The 17802-nt window shown below is 37.7% G+C and overlaps 1 pseudogene; it reads left to right on the forward strand.

Annotated features, from left to right (window-relative positions):
* Positions 1-14448, forward strand: part of LOC105235822 — a 101622-nt pseudogene extending 87174 nt beyond the window's left edge.
* The last annotated feature ends 3354 nt before the right edge of the window (positions 14449-17802 follow it).

The following is a 17802-nucleotide window of genomic DNA, read 5'->3' on the forward strand; positions in this document are numbered from 1 at the left end:
AAGAGACAGACTTTGTACCTGGATACTTATAAATTTAAATCCTGGCTCTGATTCTCATTAGCTATGCAAGCCTAGAAAAATTAATTTCCTTGAACCTGTTTGACCATGTGCAAAAATGTGAGTGATGTGTAGTTATGAAGGTTAAAGATTATGTTTATTACACATAGGTCAGATCTTGACCCATTAGATGCCCAACAAATTGTACTTATTTCTTTTTTGTGGATTATTTTTTTTTGTCAATTAAGAGCATCTATCCCTCCATCCATCCAGAAAATCAGAGAGACATGTGATACTAACGCTGAATCTTTGTCTTGTTGTATATCTCCTAATTACTATGTTTCTTATATGTGTATCATTGAAGTTAAGCATACTATTTTTTTTCTTTTTGGAATAAAAATACAGTATAAGCTTTTCAAAACTTAGATATAAGCCTTAGGTCCTTCATTTAAATGGATCGAGTTTTCAAGGCATGCTTATAAATAATAGGAAAAAAAATACACACATACATTCTAGGTAAAAATGTGCTTACCATTGAATTTGTCAAACTTGAAATTCCTATTAAGTTTCTTTCTTATACTGCTGCATTAACAGTATTTTACATAAGATCATTTGTCTACACAATATGTCCTTATTAAATTTAATTGACAACTGAGAAAAAAATGTGGGTTACCAATTTGAGGGAATTAACACTTAAGCAAATAAGAATCAAACAAAACAAACCCAAAAAAATTCCCCCAAAACCCACAGTCAAAACAAGATCATTGAAGTACAAAATGTACTTTGGTTATTTATTTTGACCGGCATTGTTTGGGTTTAATTATTCATGATAATAGTATACTTACAAATGTACTGTAAGCTATTTTGTAGAGTAATGAAGTTTTAGTAATTTGAGCAGGCAATGCATTACTCTGCTTGCAAATCTTTTCTGAGAAGCTAGATGTAATATCTAATTTTTTAAATTGATAATTATATTTAAGACTTGGTAAGGTTTGAGTGCACACTAGTTTGCCATATTCATATCTCAGTATGCTGTATTTATTTTATGCTACCATATTTGTGTATGTGAGTTATGTATAACTAAACAGAATGAAATCTGTCTCGAAGTGTACATACTCTTATGATAAAAGGCCTTACTATTCCACAAATTCATGCTGGTCTGTATGTTTCCTGCTACCTAGTAGTGTAGTTTATTATTTCTGTGATCGTTCTGTATTCTGGGGAGGAGGCGGAGGAAGTGGACAGACTATCGTTACTCTTTTTCCCAGGCTCCATTAGGACCCTGTCACACTTGGATAAAGTGCTGGGTATCTTCAGGTACATAGTTTTTGCTTCTTCTGTGGAGTTCTCACTTTACACACATTTTCTGCACCCCCCGTTCCCATCCGCACCAAGCCATCAATATGGACTCCAGTTCTGAGATCTTTTGGGTTTCTGTCAAGTTTAATATTCACCATTCTCTAGATATGATAGGAGAGACTTGAAGCATTTTCCAGAAATACGTACACCAAAGGGATAATGGGAAGCAGGTGAGCAGAAGCCATATTGCTGACCTTTATCCACCACTGGGAGATAATACCATAAAGAAAAAATAAATAAATAAGCTAGGGAGTTTTAGTGTGTAACTTTATTGAGGAATTCCATGATTTACTGTTCAATATAGCAAGGCTTATCGTGTAACTTAGCTGTAGAACTCCCTGATTTACTGTGAAGCACAGTGGGGCTTATCATGTAACTATTATATTAGAGTCCCGGCAAAGACAGGGTTAGGGTTTTGCAGAGCCTATTAAGAATGACTGACATGCTTTTCTCAAATGGACCAAAGCAGACTCTTGACTAGCAAACACAATTGTTATTCTCAGCATCTGAAATTCCAGTATTTTACCTTTATTCGGCACAGATGTTAAGGGTAACTTCAGTGCCTACTTTATCTTTCTATCATCATTTTATATCTAAGCTTCTGTTTTATAATAAATAGCTGTATGACGTTTACTGTTTTATGATTCTGATATCCATTTTGCAGAATTTAAAGTCTTTTTAAGAGGGACATTATTGCTACAGAAGCAGCACATTAAAACACATAAAGCATGGAACATTTCCATCTCATGTCAGTCCTAGATGTAAGTCCTTCCAAGTCTCCCCTTGCCATTAGGATGAGGTCAAAGCCCCATAGCCATGGTCACACAGTCCCTTCAAGTTAAGTCCTTGTCTCCTTCTTGTCTTGGGAAGACCATTAAGTGGAAATGTAAATATTCTCCAAACAAGGACTACATCCCCAAATAATATAATGTACTGATTTTTGCCACTCAAGAGAAGCTAGAATTAAAGAAGGACAATTGAGTAGGTCTTAAGTGATTTATGCTAAAAGACACTACGTCCCTTCTAAAGAGTTACCCATGACCTGATGATAAATTTCTTGAGGATAGAGACTGTCTTACTCTTTGAATCTTCAATATTTAGCACAGTGTAAGGCACCTAGTGGGTACTTGATAACTTCAATTACTAATATGAATATCAATAAAGCTGAACTACTTGGGATTTTTCTAATTCACTATAATTGTTTATGCTTCCATGTCTTTGCTGACTCCACATGTCTTTGGTTCCTCCTCCATCAAATGTCAGACTCCTCTCCTAGTTCTAGGGCTAGGATTGGAATAACTCATGCTTATCCCTCCTCTTTTTGGCCCCAAAGGATCCAGTGTAGATGTTTATTACTTGTCAAACTAAATTCCAATCATATTTACATGCCTAACACCCCTTTACATTCTTTTGACTGACAAAGCCTATTACCTAATTTAATTTTTGTCACAAATTGGATAGTCAGTGCTTGGGTTTTGTTTTTCTTTTCTTTTCCTTCTTTCTTTCTTTCTTTCTTTCTTTTTTTTTAATTGGATGAGTAAATGAAGTTAATGAATCCTGGTCAATGGACCCATCTGTCGTGACAATGAATGACAAAAATACTAGAACTCTTTCAAGGAAATCTTTGTTTTAATCAACAGGTAGAAAGAATTAGGACAAGAACAGGATTAAAAAATGGGCACGTGCTGTGATATTCACTGGGTGTTATACATAACTAATGAATCGAATACTACATCAAAAACTAATGATGTACTATACAGTGGCTAACTGAACATAATAAAAAAAATGGGCAGTAAATGAAATAATGAAAAACTTGAGGATAATGGTGTCTCAGAGGCAGCATACCATGGTGGATAAAAGCTGGGATTTGGGAGAAAGGTTGTCTGGGTCCAAATCCTGATCTCTTACTAGCAGTGAGATCTCAGGCAGATTACTAAACCCCTTTATGCCTCGGTTTCTTCATCTTCAAAATACAGATCATACCTGCTTGTAGAATTATTATGAAGATTATATTAAATAGATATAAAGTATTAAGAAAAAGGCCTGATATAGAAAACATTGTGTAAGTACTAGGTAGAAGAAGAAAAAGAAGACGACGACAAAGAATAAATACTCTTCCCAAGAGAAAAGTACCTAAAACATAGAAAGCATTATGTAAGTACTAGCTATATTATTATTATTATTATTATTATTATTACATACTTTTCCCAGTCTCTTTTTAACATTTTATTTAGTAACCATGAGTATCCATGTTTGTGATTTAATGCCCACAGCATTTTCCACATGGGTCTTAAAATTTCATTAATTGGAGATATAGAGGAAAGTAGAAAAATATGTAATAATTTAGGAAGGGTAAATGGAATTTGGTAAAATGAATAATTAATAGGATTCTTTAAGATTAAAGTTTTTAGACTGGAATCCTCTAGATTTTATATATATTTTTTTATTTTTTTAAGGATTTTATTTATTTTTTTGAGAGAGAGAGCATGAGTAGTGGGGAGGGGTAGAGGGTGAGGGGGAAGCAGACTCCTCACTGAGCAGGGAGCCCAATGCAGGGCTTGATCCCAGGACCCTGAAATCATGACCTGAGCTGAAGGCAGACACTTAATTGACTGAGCCACCCATGCCCTCTGGAATCCTCTAAATTTTATAGATGGTGGTTTTATTCTTGCATCTCTACCTGGCAAATCTGTTCTCTTTNTTTAAGATTTTATTCATTTATTCGACAGAGATAGAGACAGCCAGCGAGAGAGGGAACACAAGCAGGGGGAGTGGGAGAGGAAGAAGCAGGCTCACAGCGGAGGAGCCCGATGTGGGGCTCGATCCCATAGTGCCAGGATCACGCCCTGAGCCGAAGGCAGACGCTCAACCACTGTGCCACCCAGGCGCCCCAGATGGTGGTTTTATTCTTGCATCTCTACCTGGCAAATCTGTTCTCTTTCTGCTCTCTTATTCATCCAGATTATGGCATCATAGAAAATGCGCGTACTAGAGCGTCCGCCTTGTAGAAATTTGCCATTTTTTTGGTGATAGGCTAGTGCTGGAAAACTCCCTGTTAGTCTAAAAAATGGATCAATAGTAAGTCCATTGAAAGTCATAATTTGTCAAAACTCTGAATTCCTTAAGTAAAAGGAAGTCCAAGAAATTATGTAACTATAATTAATTGTATGTATTCTAACATTTATAGGTTTGCCAAAATAATGCATATAATTCATTTACTTTTCTTAACTGCAGTTGTTCTGAGTACTTTTCTCAAGGATGGGCCTATCATCATAACGCTGGGAATCTTTGGTTATTCTGAGTCCACTTTTCCAGATTGGCAGAATGAGACACATATTTTGTCATTCCCCCCAATTTGCTGGCATCGGTGTGCTTCCTTGCTGAGCCCTGGATCTCTTCCTTTACCCACTCAGTCCTTGGGTGATTGCATCCAGTCTCATGGATGTAATTAACCTTCTAGAACTTGGAAATTCCCAAATTTAATCTCCAGTTGCTCTCCCCTGAACTTCAGATTTGTATAACCAGTTTGTTAGCCTACATCTCCACTTTGATGATTAATAAGCTTCTCAACATGTTCAAGATAGATCTTTTCTGTATCACCCCTCAAACCTGATTGAAACAGCTTTTCTCTTCCCTCAGTGGCAACACTGTCTTTCAGTTGCTTAGATCAGAATCATTTTGACTCTTTTATTTACTTCATGCCCACATCTAAATGCACAGAAAATTATTCTGGCTTTATGAAAACATACCAAGAATCCAACCACATCTCACCACTTCTTGTGCTGGCACCCTGATCTAAACTACCATCATTGCCTGCCTGAATTATCTGAATACTCCCCCAGCTGGTCTATAGGCTTCTATCTTGTCTTGCTTATGTCTGTTCTCAACTCTGCCCCCAGAGTGATTCTGTTAAGACGTAAGGCAGAACATTCCACTTTTTTGCTCAAAACCTTCAAATGAACATTTACTCTGGAGTCAATGCCAAAGATATGAGACCTTAATGGTGTACCCTCTCTATTCATGAATTTACCTCCTAGAACCCTCCTTTTTATTTACTCTACTCGAGCCACACAAGACTTCTGTGCTCCTTGTACACACCAGCTGCACTTGTGCTGTTATCTTGATGACACAGGGTCTCTTTCTAATCACCGTTGGTCTACTCAAATAGCACCTTTTGAATAGCCCTTCCTGGCCATCCAACAGAAGTCACTTCCCACATTTCCTATCCTTTTATTTTTTCTTCCTGGTACTTATCTCTTTTAATTCTACTATAGAATTTACTATAGGTTTTCCTTAGTTTCTGCTTATAGCTTACTAAGATACAAGCTTCATACAGGATGCAATTTTTGTCCACTTTATTCATTACTGTATCTCCAATACCTGGAAGAATGTCTAGTCACATTATAAGCATACAATAAAAAAGCCTTTGGTTTAATCAGGCAAGAAAAATAAATCAAACCATAGCATAACATCATAGATTTAATTGCATATTTATTATATTTTATTTATGGTTATTTACTTATTTGTATTTATGTTAATATTTAAATAATATTGTAGGTAGCCAACTATCCACCAGAATCTGTGGTTTCCTGTTCATGGTATAGAATCGATGTTATAGACTGTACACTATAAAGTTATTACTGTGTTGTGGCTGCCCAACCAGGGACTGTAAGTCCCAGCCCATCTTATATCCAGGTATGGTCAAGTGATGAGCTCTTATCAATGGAATTTATACGTGTCACTTCTAGTCAAGGATTTTAGGAGGCAAGTGATGCCTTCTCCTCATTCCTTTTCCTCTTTTTCCTCCTTCCCACATAGAAACACTGCATAGAGTGACAAATAGAGTTTTACAATAGTATTAGGATATTTTCAGTTTCAGTTCATTATTATTTATGTATTTGGGGATGTCTATGTATAGCATGAGGAGGTTTTAGTTTGAAGTTTAGGGGCACTTTTTCTTTTCTTTTTCTTGAAGGGACAATAGGAAAGAAATAAGCAAAGAAGATCAAATTTAGAACTCAATGAGGAGATAATGGGAGGTATGGAATATGACTGCCAAAAACAGCACCTCTTTCCTGGTTATGAATTTTTACTCATCTCATGTCAGTCTTGAAGAAATACAAAAAAAAAAAAAAAAAAAAGGAGAGAGATGACAAGTGTATGATCTGAAAAGAGATGTCCGTATGTTAGGTAACCATTGCTGAGAGATAAAACCCAGAAAACCAATTAGATCTCTAAGCTTTAGAGAAAAAGGTCTTGTCCAAAGATTTAATATTTCTAACTTTAGCCCCTAGTGCCTTCCCTTTCTTATTGATCTCTGATAGTCTCGGGCTCACTTTCTTTAACAGTCACCCTAGCAACCCTATATCCCAGCGGATCTAAGAATTCTCTTTATGTTTTACACATAACTTAGTTGGGGAAAACAAGGCAGCTGGGATTTCTAACATGAAGCGATTTTCTTTCATAAGGGCTAGTTCCACTCTTTAGAACAAAGATATTGGACTCAGGATGGAGGTCAATAAAAATTGTAACCTACTTGTAAAAATCGCTTTTCCTCTTTGGGGTTTCCAAACATCTTGCTGTACTTCCTGGTATTATGAAGTACACTGACAACAAGGTTTCTGGCATCTTTATCAGATTGTGTCCATTGCATATGCCATAATGTTTGTCACTTATTATTGACTTTGAGGTTCAATAAACGAAGGAAGAGAAAAGCAGGAGTTGGGGCTGGGGAAAGGTAGGTAGGATTTCATTGAAGTATGTAAGTCATTTTTAGTAATTTTAAAGTAATATCCAGGAGACTTCAAGCGGAAATTAATCAGGCAGCTGAAATACTCTGGGTAATATTATATTTTGCAATAATAAACAACAGAATGAAATGAAATATTATTCCATAGAGCTTAAGTTATGAGATGAAAACTTAAAATACAAGACAAATGCCTGAAAATATGAAATCCTGGACCAGACTAGGAAAAAAAGAGAAAAGTACCTTGTAATTTCTCTACAATTAAAGTCCCAAGATGATCTATTACTCTCTGATTCCCAGAATTGATAACGTGTATAGGGATTGTGCAGCCCTAGCCATTTCTACTTAATTGATAAACTGCCATTTTGCTTTTCAACTAGTTGTTTAGTAATTGTGAAGTCACTGTTCGATGTCTAAGTTGAATATGGAGGTCTTTATGTTCTCCGTTCATTCTTTGTTTCATTTCCCTAGTAAACCAAATAAGCTTTGAGATAGGATTTGAATTGGAAAAAATTAGGACCTGCACATTTACTCCCTAGATTGTTCTCCCTCAAATTTAATTTGTACAATATAGCCTGATTTTTATTTTTTATGGGGAAGGTGCTTTCAGAACTCTAGAGTGTGGCATAGATAGATGGGGAAAAGTCGGAACAAAAGGAAATAGGGATAAAAGAATAATAGAAAATAGAGAGGTCAAGAGGAAAGGTTTTATTGACAATCTCTGGTTTCAGTAAACTGGGCTCAAATCCAGGTTATGAACTGTTTGATCTTGGTAAGTTACTTGTCATTTGTAAGCCATAATTTGTCATAATAAGTTGGATCATAATATGTTGTGAATGTAAAATTATATAATGTATGTTAATTGCTTTAGAGCTTTACAATCAGTTTAAATTATTGCTATTTCACTATTACTGTGGTGAAAAGTAAAATAGAGGAAAATATATTGCACTATTCATATATAGATGCATGTTGTCAAATTTAAAAATATAAGAAGCAAATACTCTTTGCTTCACACTCTTTTTTTCCTATGTTCTCTATATTCACCATTCTCTCTCCTTTTTCCCTCAAATCCCCAAACACCATGATAACACAGCTTTAAGGGTCGTTGCGGTTCATTCCTACTCTTTGAATTACACATACATACATTAAATTGCCAAAATTATGTTTTATCTTTTTAATATACACCTTCTTCTCTATTTTCAAATCCTTAACAAATTCCCAGATTATTGTATCCCCTTGATATTATCTGGGTTTTACTTGGTTTAAAATGCCGTAGTTGGAATTGCTTTCCATTCTCTGCGGATGTATCATTCCTTTATTCAGAATTATCCCGTGACTCATCATGTGATGTCACATCTTCTCACGAGGAAACCAAGGCTCTAAGATGTTACATTCAGCTTTAATATCTCTTTATTCTTTCAAGGTCATCTTTGTTAATTAGTTTATTTAGCTTCCTCCTTCCGTGATGTGGAATCTTAGATTGTTCTTCTTTTTTCCTTCCACTACTTCATTACTTTACATCAATCTTCCGTAATAACAATGGCCATTGTGTTCCCTCTACAGCCTACACAGAATCTCTTTTTAATGTTGAAACTTCATGACATTCCTCTTGTAAAATCATGCTCAGATTCTTTAAATAAAAAAAAAAAAATTTCAGTCAGAGTTTGCCATCTGGTCAATCTTGACTTGTAGAGACCTGGCTAATGTGGTGTAACATATATAGTAGTGCTTACTAAATATTCCATGTGCTCCCTGCTTTTCCCAGCATCCCTTGAAATTAGCTTGAAGTTGGATGATGAGTTCTGGCTGGCAGTGGAAATGACATAGATCTGAGGTACTTAGAGGCAGGCCCTGGAAGCTACTTGTTGGGATGGAAGCATCACCAGTTAGTTGCGAGAGTGTCAGCCTAAGTCCCTTCATGGCTCACTGTCCATCCAGCCCCAACCAGACCTGTACATATAGCGTGAGTGAGAAGTATATGCTGTTTGTGTAAAGTGGCTGAGATCTCTGATGAATATATTTCTCCAGAATGTTCTAGCCTACCCTAACTAATGTCCTTGGCTGGTTAGACACAGTAGTAATTAACTCAATAGGACTAAGCCAACAATATGGGTGGTAGCATGGATTACCTGGCTATAGGCCTACATTTCTCAAACAGTAAAATTGTTTCTAGAGATGGTGACTTTATCAACAGGGTCAGAAGAAACATTAATAAAAGTGATGGTAATTGTATCTACTTTTCAGTATTACATAGCAGTGCATAGCACATTGTTTCCAATCATGAAATGGTGCCATTGTTGGCTTTTGAACACTTGTAATTTTAAGGCCAATAACACATACATTGGCTGGTGTTTTTCCCAATTACTTGTTAATGTGTTACTGTTTTTTGTATTAGTTTCATTTTTTCATACCATACTTTATAGAGTTTTTCACATTTGACCTAAGTTCTAAATAAAAATGTGTGATTTGCAGATGCTACTGTACCATTTTCATCTTTGAGTGTGGTGCCTACTTCTCACTTCAGAAAAAAAATGAAATCAACTCTCTTTTCTTTGATTTTTCAAGCTTAATTGGAATGAAGCGCTCATGCTCAAATTAAGGGGCTTTCACTTAACTATTCTGCCTCATTTAAGAAAAAAAAAAAAAAGCCTTGTTAGCTAAGCTAAGACATGGTATTTGTGATCCATAACTAGGAAAGCATGTATCACACAGCTGCAAAGCACAATAGGTATTTTGGTAAAGTTATATCTGGCCTAGGGATCTGCAGTGTGAGAAAAGAAGATGCAAAAATAGGACCCACTAAATAAAAACCAACCTTTGGCCAACTACACCTTTTCTTTGTTTCATACCTTTCACAGGCACTAATAAGCTCCTAGAACTTTGGTTCATGTGAAAAATCTCACCAAATATTCACAACTATAGTCACATTAAGTAGTGCTGTCTACCAAGTCCACAAAATATATCTGGTCATCAAAAATATTTAGTTATCATAGGAAGGAATATATCTGAAGTGCAGCATAATTATATGGTTTTGACAAGGTTTTAACTGTATCTCGGGGAAATTTTGTATTGATTTCTGCCTCAGCAACACACGTTGGGGAAAATTCTTAAAGGGAAATGGTTCTGATTTTAAAAGGCAGATATTGCAAACAAGGAGAGAAAGAGTCTCTTCTTATAAATCTGGTTGAGCCAATTGCTGGATTCTTTTTCTCTACATGATACTCTGTTTTGAAGCAGAAATGCTAATGGTTATCTTATAATGGGGGGAGCTTGCATTTTGTAAATAGACACACAGAGTTCTTGACTCTTGGCTAGTTACCTTATACTCACACCTGAGTGTCATCCTTAACGCCTTGGTTTCCCTCATGCCTCATATATCATCCATCCTATCCTGTACGTATTTTTCTAATTTATACACGTCTTTCTGTTATAGTCACCAGCTTGTCTCACGTGGATGCTGGCAAAAGTTCTTTAACTAATAAAAAGCATCCATTCTGACTTCCACTCTGATCTGCTTTCCAAATTACAGTCAGAATGAGTTTGACTGCATCACAACAGTTGTAGACCACCAATGGATTTTGATTCCTTTTAGAATAAAGTAAAAGTGCTTTAATGAACCTAGAGACACAGGCTGGCCCCTGTAAAGTCTCACCTTGCCTCTACTCAGTCTTCCTTTCATTCTCTTTACTCCAGGCAGAATGGCCATTTTCAAGGGTCTTCTGTCTTCTGCATATTTCCTTTCAGCACAAGGGACTTTGTACACACTGTCCCTGCACCTGTCCTGTCCTCTCTGCCACTCCCATCCCCCAGCCCACCACACCGTGCACACACTTCCTCTCATTCACTCTCACTCTCCTGACTTAATTCCGGTTTTGCACTGCCTTTTCATTGTCCATATTGCACGCTGTGCCTCTCTTGGATGTCACTCACCACCGTTGCCATTCTGCATTTCTTTGTGTGAATAATTAATATATGTCTCCCAATGAAACCCCATAATCCATGAGGCTAAAATCTGCCTGCCTTTTCATTTAGTCCTGGCACATAGTAGGTAGGCAATAAGTGTATGTTGAATAAGTTGATGAGTCCTTAGAAATAAGTGTCAGCTTGCTTCTCTGCACACCCCTCAGGTCTGTTGTAGGGATGAAGTGACATGTTGTTCCCACAGTGCTTCCCACAGTGCCTGGAATACCCTGTGATCTCAAAAAATTATAGCTATGGTGATAATAAAAGTACAATGACCATATGTAATTTTTCCTCTTTTAAATAGCAGCAAAGAGCCTATGGAGAAAATAGTTGTTGTTGTTTTTCTTTCTTTCTGTTGAATTTTTAGTGAGCTAATGGATCAACTCTCTTTTATCCAGAAAGGTTTGGAGGTAGACAGAGAGAAAGGCAGGTGGAAATAAAATTAGTAGATTTCCTACTAATAAAGCAGACACTGGAGAGTGTAGTTTAATTCCAAGGCAATAATAGACCTTGTAGCACTCAGCTTCAGAATGAGGCTGACGCTCTCCCTGGTCAGAGTTGGCACCAACAACCGCAGACCTTCCAGAATCTTCAGGTGCAAGGCCTCTACAACCAACTTTCCTGGGTGGCACCAAGCAGCTCAGAGAATTTCCTGCAAACAGGCGGGTCACCGAAAAATGTGGAGATGTGGCTGAGCCACATATTGCCCAGTCCCTTCATCCACATTTACCTGTTAGATTAATCACTCCTCTTTCCATGGGGATCAGTAAGTGAGAAAGTTGGGAGAAAGGCAAAAACTGTGATTCTAATGGAAATCCTTCCACTGAAAAGAGAATCAGATATGGAGACCAAAAATTAGATTTCTTGTCTTAACGTTTTGTATTAGGTGTGTCTTCTTAGAATCCCTAACTGCCTCTCTTTCTCTATCCTTTTTTTTTTTTTTTTATTGCTATAACCACACCAAGTTGGCTCTCACCTTTCGAGGGGCCAGATGACAAAATTTACAAGTTCGGGAGCATTAGCTCCCAGTGGGCAAAACTTTTGACTATTGGAAAGTGAGAAAAGGGCAGGAAACAGGTAGATAATATTTCTTTGCTTTCTCCCTTTGTGCACTGCTCTGAGATGCAATTTCTCCTTGTCAGTTGTTTGGAGAAGTCCTGCATAATGAAAAAATAATACATGTTGAGCCATAGCGATGCATCAAATCGCATTGCTTTAAGGTTTTCCTTTCCTCATTTCCCCATTTTTGCTTCACCCTCGACACCCTCAGTCAGGACCTTCCAATCTAAGCATTGGCATTTTAATCCTTGCCCTGGGCTTTACTTTCTGGAGGACCTAGTCTAAAGCAGTTATAATAATTGAAATGAAATTTTATAATAGATATTTTAAAGTCTTTGTATATAAATGGGAGATGGCTAGTTGTTTCCCCATTATCTATCTGTTCTCCCCTTCCTCTATCCTAATAAGACTTTAGCTAAACCCATTTTCCCAAACTCCTTTTAAATTGGGAGTAGCAATGTGACAAGATTCTGGCCAATGGAATTTGAACAGAAATGATATTTATGGGGTGCCTGGCGCGGCTCAGTCAGTTAAGCGTCTGCCTCTGGCTCAGGTCATGATCCCAGGGTGCTGGGATCGAGTCCAATGTCAGGCTGTCTGCTTAGCGGGGAGCTTGCTTCTCCCTCTCCCTCTGCCTGCCTCTCTGCCTACTTGTGCTCTCTCTATATATATCAAATAAATAAACAAAATATTAAATAAAAGAAATGATATTATAACAGTTGATTCTCATACTTAAAAAGAATGTCTCCTCACTCCTTTTCCTCTTCTCATTAGGTGGAATTTGGACATGATGACTGAATTGGATCACTTCTCTTAGATCAAAAGGTGGAAGTCCTGTGTTAAAGATGGCATAGGGCAGGGCAAAAGGAATTGAGTCCCAACTCCATGGACTGAGCCATCAATCAGACCTTGACTATTAAAGCTCAGACTGCTAAGTGAGAGAAACAAACTTTCATTTTGCTTTTTTTTTTTAAAGATTTTATTTATTTATTCAACAGAGATAGAGACAGCCAGCGAGAGAGGGAACACAAGCAGGGGGAGTGGGAGAGGAAGAAGCAGGCTCATAGCGGAGGAGCCTGATGTGGGGCTCGATCCCATAACGCCGGGATCACGCCCTGAGCCGAAGGCAGATGCTTAACCGCCGTGCCACCCAGGCGCCCCTCGTTTTGCTTAAATCACAGTTATTTTGGTCATGGTGGAGCAGCCAACCTGTAGCCAATTCTAGATGTATGTATTATATATTTTTAATTGCTTATTAAAACAAGGTAATTAGAGATACAAACCCTACTGCTGCTGCTGCTCCTTCCCCCTCCCTTCTCCCTCTCCACCTCCTGCCCCTCCTCCATCTTCTTTTAAGAATTCTAACCCATGGAACAGGATAGGAGCATTTAGGAGGAGGTCAAGCAAAGTTCTTTCTCAGGAGACATACAAGAAATTGCTCAAAGTTCTTGCTCATGAAACAGTTCTACGGCAGTTTCACATGCTGCAGATAGAAGATTAGGCACATGGGCCAGGTCCTAGGCAATTCTGGGACTGTGTAAACTTGTGACTGTAATTTTGTGCAGCTTCATAATTAACACCTGCAATAAGTCAATACGCTGTGAAAATGAAATTTCCATTGTGGAGAAAACATTATCTTGTTTTCTATGCTATGGGTACAGTTGAGAGGGTATAAAAAGCAAATCAAGAAAGAAGAAAATCTCATGCCTTAGGAAGAAGCATTATGCTTGTGTACTACATATTGAAAAAGCAGGATTCCTAGGAAGTAATCAGAAAAGTATCTTTAATTTTTTCTCTCAGTAACCCTTTAAATGTCCTCAGTGTGAGTTGTCCTCACCTTGCCATAGAACGTGGACAATCTTACAAGTTTTCCATTAATATCCAGGTAATAAATTGCCCTATTGTTTAAGTACAGTCTCAGTTCAGTAATTTTAAATGTCTAGTCCAGTATATTAATCAACACTTCACCTTTAACCCCCTTCTCCCCAACCTGGGACAGGCTAAGCAGCAGGCCTTCTGGGAAGAGGGCATGGTTGGTCTCCTCACTTGTTCCCTCTCCTCAGCCCTTCCCACTAGCTGCCCTCTTCTCCAACATGGTTGTGGCATGGTGATCAGGAAAATACTTCATTTTTGAGAAGTGCTATTCTAAGATGACTTCATACACTCTAGGCTTGGCTGATGTTTAATGCTAACTCTTCCTTATAGAAACTTTTGTGATTTTACTGGACGCGTCTATAGTGCCCTCCCCAATTGTGACTCTCAAGATGGCCAGCAGTTCTCCTATGGATGACCGTCCCCAGTCCACCTTTAGTGATTACCTCTGATAATATACATGACAGCTTCTTACTCCGAGGGTCTTTAGAAAGTGATTAAAGCAGGATGCCCCCCCCCCACTTTTAAAAAGATTTTATTTATTTATTTATTTATTTATTTATTTATTTATTTATTGCCAAAGAAAAGCATGAGCCTGGGCGGGGGCCAGGGAAGGACTGGGAGAAGGAGGCTCCCGCTGAGCAGGGAACCCCATGCAGGGCTCAATCCCAGGACCCTGGGATCATGACCTGAGCCTAAGACAGATGCCTAACCAACTGAACCGCCCATGCACCCCAACAGTTGTCCTTTTAATATAACCACGGAGGATAAGCATCCAGGATTTACCTTAATACAAATAAGGAATACTTCTTCACCCTTACCTTACTCTAGGATAAAATATTTTAAATGGAATAGAATGAATTCAGTAGCTCTTGTTGAGTGAATGAATGATTGAATAAAAAGCTTGTTCTTCTAAAATACAATCTTCCAGAACTCTGACCTTCTATAATACAGTTTCTTTGTTCATCCATAAATCTGTTAGCCTTTTTCCTGGTTCATTGATAGGACCAATCAACGATCAATCAACCGTCAAGTATATGGTCGGCATGTGCTTTTTAGAATCAATTTCTTAGATGTTTAAAAAAATACGGAATATGCCTATGTAGTGGTTTCCTAGCATAATTAATTTACAGTTTAACTTTGCAACCAAGACTACCCAGGAAAGATAATGTAAGAACCATGCTGTGCATAAAGTGAGGAACTCACTGTATACAGGATAATCCTCACAAGATATAAATGAGTAGGCTGCTGTTTTTCCCCGAGGCCTCCAATTTTACTTTTTATCAGTTGCCTTACTTCCTTATTCTTACCCCTAATTTTATACTTATATCTTAATTGTACCACATTCAGGTATGGAGGCATAATCAAAGAGTAAGAGAAAGAAGAAGGAGGAAAGAAAAAAAGAAGGAAAAGAAGAAGGAGTGGTCATGGCCACTGCTAATTTAAAAGGAATTTGGGAAATGTGCTCAACTAAAGTCTAATTAACATATAGGAAGGGGAGAACAAGAAATGGAGGTGGAGAGAAAAGGGAGTGCATGAGGGGGACTCTTGATTGCCATTTATCACTTATCAGAACCTTGGTACAGTGTGTGTGTGTGTGTGTAAGTTAAAATTTCCAACATAAGAAAAAAGTGCTGTTCCTTTTTTGCTTCCACAATTTGTAAACATGGAGCAAGATTCATTTTTAAGAACTTTCGAATGAAAGTGAGAGAATAAATAATTCTCAAAATTCATTCCCTGATCACCATTATGAGAAGGACATCATAGAAAATGTTTTGATTGTGTAATTTTCCTTCTTTACCCTTTGAAATCATAATCATTGTTGCTAACAGAGTCTCCTATAAGACAGTGTGCTTTTGTCTTCTCAGGGCAACAAGTCTCACATTAACATAGGGGCTTGTTTCCTGACACTAGCTGGGGTCAGGGAAGGGTGATCTAGACAATGGTCACCTCCATCCATGTTCTGTGACTTTTCCCCCCATTCCTTACAACTTCTATCACAACTCATGCTCGTTAAAGTTTAGTGCTCCCCTGGAGTCTAGGTATTCGTAACACCTCCAAACATGTTTTAGAAAATTAGTAGGAAATGTGGTGGAGAAACTTCTCAAAATCCTGTTTAAGAAAAATATAATTTATTTATACTGATTTGCTCTAGTACATTTAAGATCATTATTATTGAGTTATTACATGTGGCATATAAATGTAGTACAACTGCATGTTCTATGTTAAAAAATTGAGAATGGCACTAAAATAACTTATATATCAAACTCTACCATGGGGATGCATTTGGGAATTAGAATTGCAAGTAGTGACCTAGTGCTCTTTCTTCCTTGAAATAACTGTAGAAACCTTTGAAATATGGCCCAGTGAACAATCTTGCTAATATTATCTTAGGAATTTCCTGAAGAATAATGTATTTATTATATGTTTCTACCAACTATATTAAGTATATTTCATAAAGTGCTCTTTTAATGCTCACTGAGCAGAGATTTGCTCGGTTTTTACAGAAATACTTTTATGGTTGGCTCCCCCCCCCCCACTTCCCATCTTCCACTCTAAACCAAAGATGGGCAGGAGTTTTCCAAGTATTCTCTGAATTTCAGTTCAGTGCCACATTAGGAAACTTTCATTTATGTTTAATATTTTCACTCCCATTTCCTAGAAGTAGTGAATCACTCAGAGTTACACAGCAATTAGTGGTAAAGTTAAGAGGAATCTAGAGTTTCTAAACATTTTCCTTCCTTAAGCAGTTTTTTCCAGGAAAAAAAAAATGCCATTTAAAGTAGACTGTTTGAGTCAAACTTAGGCAGTAAGAGATAGAGAAAGCGATTAGAAGAGTGTGCTTGAGTTTGGAATTTCATTTTCTTTTGTGTTTTGGGTTTGGGGCTTTGAAGAGTAAGTTTGGCCTGGAGAGGTGGAGTTTGGTGAGAACACTGTCAGTAGAAGGAACTCCAGGTCTCCAACACTGGGAAAATATTTGGAAGACAGGAATTAAGGAAGGACGGTATTGAAATGTGGGTGAATATGGAGACAGCAATAACCACTAATAAGATTTTATCTTCTTTGGCCCTAGTGGCAGGCAACAAGCTATCATTTGGTTGCAAGTTACTACTACTGTCTGCCATATGAAGAACCAAGAATATGCTGCTAACAGTTCCTGGTGTTGTTTTAAGAGAGAAGATGCATTTATACAGCAGAGCACATCCCCATGAATTTTTCCTTATAATTTGATAGGGAAGCATAGAAATATAGAGAGGTTGCTTGCCTGGATAGGAAGAGCATGAAAAAATGTCTCACCTCCGTATGTTAGTTTCTCCAATCACCAGATGAAAGTGTCACTGTACCCATTTTTTTTCCTCATCACATACACATAGACACACATGCACACACATACACAATTTCCCTGAGAGTATGGTAAATTCTTCTCAGCAATTTCTAACCAGCAACTTGGCGTCTGCCAGTTGGTTTCCCTCTTGTAGCAGGAAAAACTGATCCTGGCTAACTTAAGCAAAAGGGAATATTCTTGAAGGTTATTAGAAGCTCACAGAATCTATAGAAAGGCCAGATTCCAGGCTTGGGAGTGGATCTGTGCTGCAGTATTTCCACACTCTGTGAAGCTGCAAATATGGGAGTGGTCTCACAGCAAAGCTTGTACGCCCAAGGCCTGCTGCTGGGATGCTGGAATGAATGACTACCCCATCATTTCTCTCATGTGTCATGTACTCATATTCACATTCTAAGCCACAACCATTTGCTTGACCTACCGTGTGTCAAATGGCTGCCTCTAGGTTAAGACGTGACTGGGT

The sequence above is a fragment of the Ailuropoda melanoleuca genome, chromosome 2, assembly GCF_002007445.2.
Source record: "Ailuropoda melanoleuca isolate Jingjing chromosome 2, ASM200744v2, whole genome shotgun sequence".
Classification (NCBI taxonomy): Eukaryota; Metazoa; Chordata; class Mammalia; order Carnivora; family Ursidae; genus Ailuropoda; species Ailuropoda melanoleuca.